This window comes from Benincasa hispida, chromosome 3 (genome assembly GCF_027475165.1).
Source record: "Benincasa hispida cultivar pf3 chromosome 3, pf3_genome.v1.1, whole genome shotgun sequence".
NCBI lineage: Eukaryota > Viridiplantae > Streptophyta > Magnoliopsida > Cucurbitales > Cucurbitaceae > Benincasa > Benincasa hispida.
In genome coordinates, this window is record NC_143480.1 from 57060467 (window position 1) to 57073252 (window position 12786).

Here is a 12786-nt window from a genome sequence, read left to right on the forward strand (position 1 = left end):
TAAAAAAATTTATTAGAGAATTGCTTTTAACTCTTTTTAATCCAATTTATTTAGGAAAAATAATGTACCCATTCTCATTATTATTTTGCTACGATACTTCAGTAAGTCTGAATAATCCCCACTGATGGGCAGTTGACTACTCTTTCATTGAATCAAGACATTCTTGACTAAATACTAATACCAGAATAACTCTTATCCTTATAGTACTTAGCTACTGTTTATTTTCTCGAGAACTTTACTAACACTTAGTATGTGTTGTAAGTGTATACCCGCCACTTTCGAATTGCAGAGATCAGAATCAAACAAGCCCTTGAAGGAGAAACAATTGTTTGAAAATGGACCTAAGTAACCCTAGGAGAAACATTTATGGAGCTCACGGTGTTTTGAATTCTATGTTACAACCCTCCGAAGGGATAGCCGTTGCCAAACGACTAGCAAAGGGTCGCATAAAGCCAACCAGCACGCGCAACATAGGAATCTCACGGTGTGACATAATAGAAGAGACTATAGGACGTGTTGTCACACACCCTTCACCCACTTACTATGAACTGCTTCCTCTATTCACCTTGTTGTTGACCCATGCAAACACTTTTCGAAGGGAAGTTGCCGTTAATAGCAACTCGAAGTTAAGTATCGATCTCACGATGTGAACTCTTAGGGACGTGAGAGCTAGAAATAATGTATCTCATATATTATTAATCTCCCACTAAAATATTCTATCTTATAAAAGATTGGGTATTTACTTGGTTATTAATCGGATAATATTTAACAACCTAAGTTTAGGTGATTTTTCCTAGTATAACTCTTATATCGTGATTAATCTATGATGTCTACGTGATAAACCAATTTTATTACCTTATACCACTCATGCATGATCATAAAACAAGGATTATTGACTTGGATGCCAGTTTGATCTCCAGGTAGGAGGTGTTCCATAAACCGTTAACTTAAGTACCCCAACCTTAGACAAGATCTTTCCGGGTAAGTAAATAACTCTTGTTTTACAAGTAATCAACCTATTCTAACTCTTAAAAAGGCGATTGAATTGCACTGGTTAACCCTAGGTGAGCATGCATCTTATCTTTGTTATAGATTTTAAAAGTCTAGGTTATTTTATAACAATTATAAAACAAATTATAACATTTATAACCCTAGAAAATTCATCTATAACATGCTTCCTTAAACAAACATGCTTTAATATAATACTTATATTAAAACCTAGCATGCATATTATATACATTATAACACTTATAACATATAACAAATGCATGACACAAGTTTATCCTACGATGGGGTTTTTAAAAAACTATATGGCATACTTTATGCACACATAATCAAACAAATTTATACATCACATGCATAATAAATAAACAACACTAAGGTTGATCGGTTTTGGCATTAAAAGCAAACAAACAGCTAAACTATTACATAAAGTAGCAAATAGCTTCCTCGAACCGGCTTCAAACACTTTGAACCAATCCAAACCGGCCAAAAATCACTCGAACCGACTTGAAAACACCAAAATCCAGGTTGAACCGGTCAAACCGACTCAACCAAGTCAATTGGACCGGTCCAAACCATCTGGACCGACTGGTCAACGTACGCATGGGTCGGTCAACGGAAGGAGGTGCACGGGTCGGTGGGGCGTAAACCAGGTCTCGAATCGAACGCACGGGTAGGTCGGGTTGAGGAAACAGCTAACACGCAAGGACTTCTGATGGATTTGGGTTGGACGGGTCATAAATGGGTCGAACATGGGTTTGGACGAGGCGTGCATACGGGAACACAAAGAACCCAGTCAGAAGGGTGCTGCGGGTCCGGTCTTCGGGTCTGGGAGTAACTTCCGGGTTTGTGAGCTTTTCTTCACCAAAAAGAAGCTCTCCTCTTTCCCAGAATCCAGTAATTACAGCCTAGAAATGACTATAATGAATATAGAAAATTTACAAACCCTTTGCCACACATTAAAGCTCATATACATTTGAGCCATTACAAATTTCAACAAGAAATTAAATGAAAACTAATACCAGAATCATAATGTATCCACTTTAGTCAACCAAATATTCATCACATGAATAACACCCACCAAAATACAATAGAACGTTATAAGTATGCACTGATACCATTTGATGGAACATAAAGAACGCATTCACAACAGAAGCGATGAAATCGATGACATTCTAATTGTATTAAAAGAAGAATAAGCATGCAAAGGGTTAAAGAATACAAGCTTTGAAGACTCCACCACAATCTTCCTCTCCCGAGCTCGATCGACACTACCAATGGTAAATCCTGCTATTCTCAGGTTGAAGAATATGGTTGTGGGACCGTTATGTTAGTGAAAATAAGGGAATTTCACTATATTAAGTAGGAGAGTAAAGAGAATTTGGTGGAAGAATTAAAGTTAATTGTCAATAAAGCATTAGTTTTTTTAAATTTAAAAAACAAAGCCTTTTGTAGAGAAAATACATGCAAAATCTCATTTCGCATGTCTTCCACCTAAAACTCAATTAGCATGTAATCTCTAGGTCTCAAGTTTGGGAAATGTCACTCCAAAGTCCACTTAGTTAGTGGCAAAATCCAAGGATTTTTCCACTCACTAATTTTTTAATAATAAAAAAATGAAAAACAATTTTCAAATTTTGAAAATTATTTAATAAAAAAAAATTCATATAAATGAAGATAAACAAATTTAATATCATATATTAAACTGTTTAAGACACCTAGCTTTGATTAATCACATTAATCAAGGTTAAAATATACTTTCATGCTAATTGTCAAGTATACTTTAAAAAATAATTGATTAATAAATTAATTATATAATTGTAAATGATATCTCATATAAATACAATTTTCCTAAAACCCGAATTTGAACATTTCAAATTCTCACTTCACCTAGTTCTTCAATTTTGTCCATATTGAGCTACCAAGGAGACCCGATGGACATACAGATCATGGGCTCTAACAATCTGAGACTAACCGGTCAAACTCTTTAACCTAGTTAATCAACATTCATTAACTAATAAGACTTTCCACTATAGCTTGTAGTTGCACTTCCCTCACTATAAATATATTATATGTTCATTTGATCTAACCGTCATCGATAAGTTGATCTTTCACAGGTTGTTCGTAACCTCAGCTAGGTCAAATACTGAAATACCCCTGAGTTACATCTTTTCTCCTTAAGTACCACTATTCCTCTAATGAACAATTGATTTAGGAACATAATCACTAAATCCATATCATTTCAGGCCAATGAGAGGATGGAGGCCCTTGTTCCACTAATTTCCTTTCACTCATTTATTATGATTTATTACTTTTATCTCTATATTCTTAATAGAGTAGAAACCGTAATTATTTCGTCACAGCCTAAGAGTTATAAAATATTAAAAGGAGATACAATTAAAATAGATAAAAATTACAATTATTGAAATTACCTCTTTCACAAGATATTTTTATTCATAAACTTATAGACCCCCGTTAAAATGTGTTCATTATCATTATGCATTAATCAAATTTGAAGTTTTAGGATGATCTAGTAGAGTTTTAGTACAAAAATTCTCAATAATCTATTTAAAATGTGTTCATTATAATTATCTAATAATTTAGGGAACGAAACCCTGTCTATTTTCACAGCGATATGATATTTTCCAGTTTGGATATAAACCATCATTACTTTACTTTTGATATCATCCAAAATGTCTAATATCAATAGTGCTTATATACTCATGATCAATCCCTTTCTGTTAATATCAGATTTTGTTTTTCACTTCTAATGCGATCGTGTCATCGGTCTTCTGACCGAGCTTAATATGTATTGTTAAAAAACTTATTGTATGTCATTTATAGGTTATTAGTGAATCAAGATCAATTTCACAAGGATAAATTTATGCAAAAGTTAGAGGATAGAAATATTAGATCACCTAAATAAGTTTTTATTAGAGTACAATGACCATGAAAATGTTCATCTAATTGTTGTAATGATGCTACAATAATATAATATCACAATATGAGGTTGTGCTATCAATCTTGAAGTTTGAAGTTCGAACTCATACTCACGTATCGTAAAAAAAAAACGCAATATACAGTCGATGAACATAAATTTCAATTCTTGTCTAAATTATTTTCTAATCCCAGCTCAAACTACAATTTTTCATCTAAAACCTACGTACTCTATTATTAATTATTTATTTATTTGGTTTTGAATTATGCTTCAAATGTTAGCATAATTACTTTAAATCTATATTAAATAGATTAGCCCTAAGATCATTCATGCCAAATTGTTAAGAATATATATGTACCGGATTCCATTAAAAGATTGATGATGGTTCTAAAGTGGCTATTGTCTTCCTCAACCAAAACTCCAAATTCCCTTAGTGGATCTCTCTCTAGATAGGATTCAAGAAAAACTGAGTGCTTATTGTTTTGGTATATTAGGGATCATAGCCTAAGGTTTCTTTATATACTAGTTCAATTAGGGTTCCCATTAAACCTTAATTAACTAGGAATGAGTTTTTACCCATTAAATCTATAATACATTAGGAATCTAGGGCTTTAATTTATTAGATCACATAATATGGCCCAATCTAATAAAATAATTCAATGTGATAAATTATTAATCCACATACATAGTTCATATTTTAATTAAACATATCAGTATTTAAATATATCTAACAATCTCCCATTTACAAGACTGCCTTTCTAGTTTTGTTCTTTTGGTTTGGAACTATTTGAATCCCAATAACATATTGCGCTTCTCCCAGATCTTTCATCTGAAATTGGGTTGCTAGCCAATTTTTAATGTCAATTAGGTATCCTACATTGTTTCCAATAAGTAGGATATCATCTACATACAAAACTAGAAATGTTACAGTGGAGTTGATGATCTTTTTGTATACACACGGTTCATCAACGTTCTGTTCAAAGCCATAAGATTTGACCGCAGTATCAAATCTTATATTCCAGAATCTGGATGCTTGTTTCAATGCATAAATAGATCTCTCAAGTTTGCAAACCTTTTGCTCTTGACCCTATTCAATGAACCCTTTTGGTTGGATCATATAAATACTCTCTTCATGATCTCCATTTAGAAAGGTAGTCTTGACATCCATTTGTCAAATTTCATAATTATAAAAAGTGGCAATGGACAAGAGTATCCTGATTGATTTGATCATAGCAACAGGCGAGAAGGTTTCTTCATAATCCACCCCCTCAACCTGGGTCTAACTCTTTGCTACTAACTAGGTTTATAGGTCTATACCTTCCCCGTATGGTCTCTTTTACGCTTGTAGATCCACATACAATCGATAGGTCTTACCTCATCAGGTTTATCTACAAGTTCCCAGACTGAATTAAAGTCCATAGACTCTATTTCAAGGTCCATGGCTTTGATCCATTGATCTCGATCAACATCATCCATTTCCTATTTATATGTTAATGGATTCTCTAAGACATCATCAGGTCTGTTGACTTTGCTTTCAGTTAAACCCATACAACGGTCAGGCTATCTCATAACTCTCCCACTATGTCGAGGCTCTCTCAACTCTTGAGTAGGATGTGATGGACCAGACGTCCTTGATCTATCTATAACTCTTGTTGATGAGCAAGGGTGATGAACAACTATTGTTGATTCGTCTGTAGACTTATTTGAAATCTCTTCCAATACTAGTTTACTGTAGGGTTTATGATCTCAAATGTGGTCTTCCTCTAGGAATGTGGTATTTGGCGATACAATTACCTTATCATCCCGAGGATTATAAAATTGACCACCTCTCGTTCCTTTAGGGTAACCTACAAACATGTATAATTTTGAACGATGTTCCGATTTCTTAGGATTTTGCACCAACACGTGTGCCAGGCAACCACAAATCCGGAAATAACGTAAACTAGCTTTATGTTCTGTCCATAACTCATAAAGTATTTCTGAAACACTCTTAAAGAGAACGTTATTCAAAATGTAAGATGCAGTCTCTACAGCATATCCCAAGAACGAGTTAGGCAACTGGACATAACTCATGATGGACCGAACCATGTCCAACAAGGTTTTGTTTCTCCGTTGGGATACACCGTTCTATTGAGGCGTTCCTGGTGTAGAGAGTTGTGTCTGAATCCTTTGTTCTATCATATAGTCCTGGAATTTCAAGTCAAAATACTCCCATCTCGATCTGATCGAAGTGTCTTAATAGATTTACCTAATTGGTTTAGTCATACCCCACCCCAAGCCTGCCTCTTGAGCCGAAGGGGAGGCGTGAAAGACTGCAAATACAACTCTTTTGTGATACCTACTACTCATCTGAACCTTTTAACTCTAAGTAAACTTTAAACCAATGATGTAAATAATAACTCATTTTATTACAACCAGTACAACGATTATACAACTCTCGGTCTTACAAAGATTACAATAACAATTCTAAAACTCGGAAGTGTGACTGTGGCTGTGGCAGACATTGACCATAGCAACACCCTGGAACTCCTCACTTTTCGCTACTCGGGAAGAAAAACATGAAAGAAAAGAATGAGTTTCATAAAGCTCAGTGAGTGATAAGTAACTTCTAGAGTCTATTTCAACTCATAAATAATACAAGCATATCACATATATGAGGTTAATACTCAAACCTCAGCCTTGAATGAGTCTGATCTCAAACTCTACCTACACTCACGGTAGATAGTCAACTGATACTAATCATAAATGCTTAATCTCTTGCATTCCCTTTGTTTCCTATGTGCACATAGCTCCCCGCTTATGGGTTCAGAAGCTAAGCCTGCCGGCCCTCTGACCAACCCATACAAGGTTCCTCTCATAGGCTCAGGAACTAGACCACTCGGTCCCCTGACCATCCTATGAGGTTCCACTTGGGGCTCAGGAACTAGGTCTATTGACCCTCTGTCCATCCCGAACACATAATCTCATTCTCATACTAATTACTCATTCATAGCATATACAATTTACTCTAATAGAAATGCTTAAGACTTAAAGGAAAGTACCACTCACCTTGGTAAGATAGGAACCTTTCTCTTAGAAGTTCCTTGGTTTTCTTGGCTACCTTTTGAACCCTAAATTTCACATTCAATTTCAAGCTTAGATTACTCATAGTTACAAGCCTTATCTCGAGATACTTCCTTCTACAAACATGTTTTATAATGTCTCAGGAAGCATACGTTAAAATCTTAGATCATAAGTCTTTCTGGTTTGACTAAGATCTTCAAAATATCAAGACTAGCCCAAGCTTTCCCGATATCTCGACCCTTCTACTGTTTCATCACTCTCCAGACTGATTTCTTGAACTTTCTTCTCTGGCAGCCCTACCTTTATACCTAGACTCTCAGAGCTTGTTTTAGAATCACTCAAAATGCATGAGTATTCTGAAAGAATTCCTCATCCCAAGTTGACGCTACTTCCAGACCTCAGTGTCTGATAGCATCTCCTCCTTTTGGAACTTCATGATCATTGCATGGTCTTGTTACCAACACATACCCTTCATGATCAATGCATAGTCTCCTCGAAATCTACCCTTTAACACTCTTCCTAATGTTCTTTGTAGAATATTTCGAGTTATGAATTGAAGAAACACCTTGTGGAGGTATTTCTAAGCCAAAGGAATCGGTCCTTCTCATATTTACTAAGCCTCAATGCAAGATACCTCCTACTTTGGAGTGTTTGCACCATGCTTTGCCACCACCTACTCCCTTGCCATTCACCTACTTGAGTTGTCTTTCTCATGTATAAGACTTCTTTGCATGAAACTCTATTCGTCCAACTCTTACTAACTAAAGCCCAACCACCTCTAAGTATAGCCATTTTTCTAGGTGAGCTCATTAGCCTTGTGTAAAGCAAGCCTCAACGTCGCCTAAACACTTGGCCCTCATTAGTCCATCGTGCAGCTCTTACACTTCATCGCACAACTCCATCGTCTAATGAAATTATCATTGTTGCTTAACATGTAGCCCTCTCGCTGTCGCTTATCATCCAGCCCTCTCACTATTGCCAATCGTCTAGTGTTTGCGTCCCATCGCATAACACTTATGCCCCATCGCATAGCTCATTCGTTTTTTGATCTCTCACTCTCAACGATCTCACTATCGCGTATCTCTCACTGTTAACGATCTCACTATCGTGTATCTCTCACTGTTAACGATCTCGCTAAGTCTCATCATCTAGCGGATAGTCTATCACATAGCTCCTACCCTTATCGTTTAGCTTCATCGTATAGCGTTGACGTCTATCGTCTAACGCATCACATCAATCGGGTAACGCGTCTGCTTATCATGTAACACCATCACCCAACGTCTGCGTCTATCACCTAGCGCCCGCCTAACGCATCGTCTAGCATCTAAGATTATTGTCTAGCGCCCGCTCATCCTTTAGTGCTATCGTCTATTGCTATCGTCTAGCACTATCGTTTAGCTTCTACGCTTATCGTCTAGCGCATCACTTCACATTCTTTAGTGTCGCCTGTAGCTACACGATCGTCTAGCACATCGCTTAGCGCCACCTACATAACTATATAATCGTTTGCCCAGCACCTTGCGCTCAAGCTTTTTTCGATCTCGCTCATGTAGCTTCAACGCATGAGCAACTTTTGGCAATGCCTCTTGCCAACGCTTCGGCCAACATGCGTCCAACCTCACAATCTCTGCGCATGGTTGCCCTTGGCTTCAAAGCTTAACTCCTTTAAACCTCTACTAACTCAGCCTCATCTCATGCATTTAATGTTTCCTAACACCACACAAATGGTTTCTTTTTTACTTCACACTTAGCCAAATTTTCACTAGTTAAGGCTTAAGTTCAAGCTACTCAAAGAAAATCTCTTCAACACTTAGAAATTTTCCTTCTCTTTAAAATAGTATTTAACTTATACTTAGTTAATTCCCTTAATTACCTTCTTAAGTAGGGAAATTGAGATTCTGGTTTCACAATTACTTCCCCCTTAAGGAAATTTCATCCTTGAAATTTACTCAGATTTACTTTAGTTTAAGGTCTTACAACAACCTCTGTTGCAAACTTTTATAACCCTACTATTACTACGCTCCCACTGCGCTACTCTAAAATTAACTTTCTTAGTCTATTCAACGATACTGCTACTAGCCACCTCTTAGCTAGTCGCCGAACCAAACTATTTACAAATAACTTTTCTATCTCAAACTCTAAATGAGAATAATTAAATTCATACTTACCTTCCTCGGTAGATCTTCAGGTAACGTTGTGAGTTCCAGCTCCAGTTGCCTGCTAGGTCATGCCACTTCCGCTATTCCTCTTAGTCTTACTTTGATTAAGTCTTAGGGTTCTCTTTAAACCTTTACTCTATAACATTTCCTTTTGGTTTTACGGAACTCGAGCCTCAGATTTTTCCTAAGCTCAACCCTTCGATTTTCAAAAAATTTATGCTTTGATACCAAACTAGTGTCAACTACCTCTTCAACTTTCCCAGAAACTTACGCTCTGAACACAAGTTGTCACACCCCACCTCGAGCCTACCGCCTGACCTTGAAGGGAGGTGTGAAGGACCACAGATACCACCCTTTTGTGATACCTACTGCACATCTAAGCCTCTTAACTCTAAGTAAACTTTAAACCAAGGATGTAAACAACAACTCATTTTATTACAGCCAGTACAACGCTTATATAACTCTCACACTTACTACAAAGTTTACAACAACAATTCTAAAACCTGGAAGTGTGATTGTGACTATGGTAGACATTGACCTTAGTAGTACCCTAGAACTCCCCACCTTTCGTTACCTGGGAAAAAAAACATAAAAGAAAAAAATGAGCTTCATAAAGCTAAGTGAGTGATAAGTAACTTCTAGAGTCTATTTCAACTCATAAATAATACAAACATATCCCAAATACGAGGTTAATACTCAAACCTCAGCCTTGCATCAGTCTAATCTCAAACTCTACCTACACTCACGGTAGATAGTCAACTGATACTAATCATTAACGCTCACTCTCTTGCATTCCATTTGTTTCCTATGTGCACATAGCTCCCCGCTTAGAGGCTCAAAAGCTAGGCCTGCCAGCCCTCTGACCATCCTATACAAGGTTCCTCCCACAGGCTCAGGAACTAGACCTCTCGGTCCCCTGAACTTCCCATGAGGTTCCACTAGGGGCTCAGGAACTAGGTCTATTGACCCCCTGACCATCCCGAACATATAATCTCATTCTCATGCTAATTACTCATTCATAGCATATACAATTTACTCTAATAGATATGCTTAAGACTTAAAGGAAAGTACCACTCACCTTGGTAACATAGGAACCTTTCTCTTAGAAGTTCCTTGGTTTTCTCGGCTCCCTTTTGAACCCTAAATTCCATGTTCAACTTCAGGCTTAGATTACACACAGTTACAAGCCATATCTCGAGATACTTCCTTCTACAAACATGTTTTAAAATGTCTCAGAAAGGTTGTCTTAAAATATTTACTTAGAAGTCTGCGTGGTTTAGACGGAATCTTTAAAACATCAAGACTGGCCTAAGCTTACCTGAAAGCTCGACCCTTCTATCTTTTCCTCACTCTTTAGCCTAATTCCTTGGAGTTTCTTCTTTGATAGCCCTACCCTGAAAACTAGATTCTCAGATCTTTCCGGTGGCTTTAAAATCACTCAAAACTCACGAGTATTCTAGGAGAACTTCTCGTCCCAAATCGATGTTACTTCTATATCTCACTGTTCGACAGCATCTCCTCCTCTTCGAACTTCTTTATCAACGCATGGTCTTGCTACCAACGCATCCCGTCATGATTAGTGCATAGTCTCCTCCAAATCTTCCCTCTAACACTCTTCTTAATGTTCTCTGAAGATGATTTCGAGTTATGAATTGATGAAATACCTTGTAGTGGTATTTATAGGCCAAGGGAACTGATCCTTCTCATATTTACTAAGCCTCAATGCAAGACACCTCCTACTTTGGAGTGTTTGCACCATGCTTTATTGCCACCACCTACTCCCTTGCCATTTACCTACTTTAGTTGTCTTCCTTATGCATAAGACTTCTTTGCATGAAACTCTATTAGTCCAGCTCCTACTAACTCAAGCCCAACCACCTCTCCATATAGCCATTTTTCCGAGTGAGCTCATCAGCTTGGCGTAATGCAAACCTCAGCATCACCTAAACACTTGGCGCATCATTTAGTCCATTGTGCAACTCTTGCACTTCATCGCAAAGCTCCATTTTCTAATGAATCTATCACTGTATCTTAACATCTAGCCCTCTCGCCGTTGCCAATCGTCTAATGCCTGCGTCCCATCCATACTGATCTCTTGCTCTTAATGATCTCACTATCGCGTATCTCTCGCTATTAACGATCTCAATGACTCTCATCATCTAGCGCATAACCCATTGAATAGCTTCTATGCCTATTGTTTAGCTCCATCGTGTAGCGCTGACGCCTATCGTCTAACGCATCACTCCCATCGTCTAACGCGTATGCTTATCATGTAACGCTATCACCTAATGTCCGCGTCTATTGCCCAGCGCCTGCCTAATGCATCGTTTAGTGTCTAAGTTTGTCATCTAGCACCTACTCATCATTTAGCGCTATCATCTAGTGCTATCGTCGAGTGCTATCATTTAGCTTCTACACTTATCGTCTAGTGCATCACATCACATTGTTTAACGCCACCTGTAACTACACGATCGTCTAGTGCATCACTCAGCGCCACCCACATAGCTATGCGATCGTTCGCCCAACACCTTGCGCTCAAGCTTCTCTCGCTCTCACTCATGCAGCTTCAACGCATGAGCAACTTTTAGAAATGCCTCTTCCCAATGCTTCAGCCAACATGCGTCCAACTTCATATTCTCTATGCATGGTTTCCCTTTGCTTCAATGCTTAACTCCTTTAAACCTCTACTAACTTAGCCTCATCTCATGCATTTAATGTTTCCTAACACCACACACATTGTTTCTTTTTGACTTCATACTTAGCCAATTTTTCACTAGTCAAGGCTTAACTTCAAGCTACTCAAACAAAATCTCTTTAATACTTAGAAATTTTCCTTCTCTTTAACATAGGATTTAACTTATATTTAGTTAATTCCTTAATTACCTGCTTAAGTAGGGAAATTGAGATCTTGGTTTCACAGGTTCTCAACCTCGATCTTAAATTCCTTGAACTTTTCAAAAGCTTCAGACTTAAAATGAATTGGGTAAATGTAATCGTACCTTGAATAATAATCTATAAAGCTAATGAAATATTCATAACCTCCCCGTGCTTTAACACTCATCGGTCTGCAGAGGTCCGAACACATGAGCTGTAAGGTTTCTTTGGCTCGAAGTCCTTTTCCAGAAAAAGATCTTTTTGTCATTTTTCCTTCGAGACATGATTCACATGGTGGTAAAGAGACATCTTCTAACTTGTATAGAAGACCACCTTTAGCCAGTCTCTCAATCTTGTTAAGATTAATGTGGCCAAGTCTGAATTGCCAAAGACAGGTACTCTAAGAAATGCATTGCCTTTTTCTTTGAGTTTCAGCTGTTTTAAACATTTATGTGTTATACAACTTCAACTTTAGGTGGTTTTAACTTATATAAGTTACTTTCAAAGTTTGCAGAACAGATTTGTATACCTCTTTTTGTAATGAACGCTTGATTAAGACAAAAGTTTACTTTGTATAAATCTTCCCATAAATAGGAAATAGATATTAAATTTCTTTTATAATAAGGTACATAAAGAACATTTTCTAAACACAGATATCTATTTCCAAAAGTTAACATAACAGCTCCCACTGCTTATGCTGAGATACACTCCCCTGATCCAACCTGGAGAGTAATCTCATCTTCTTCAAGC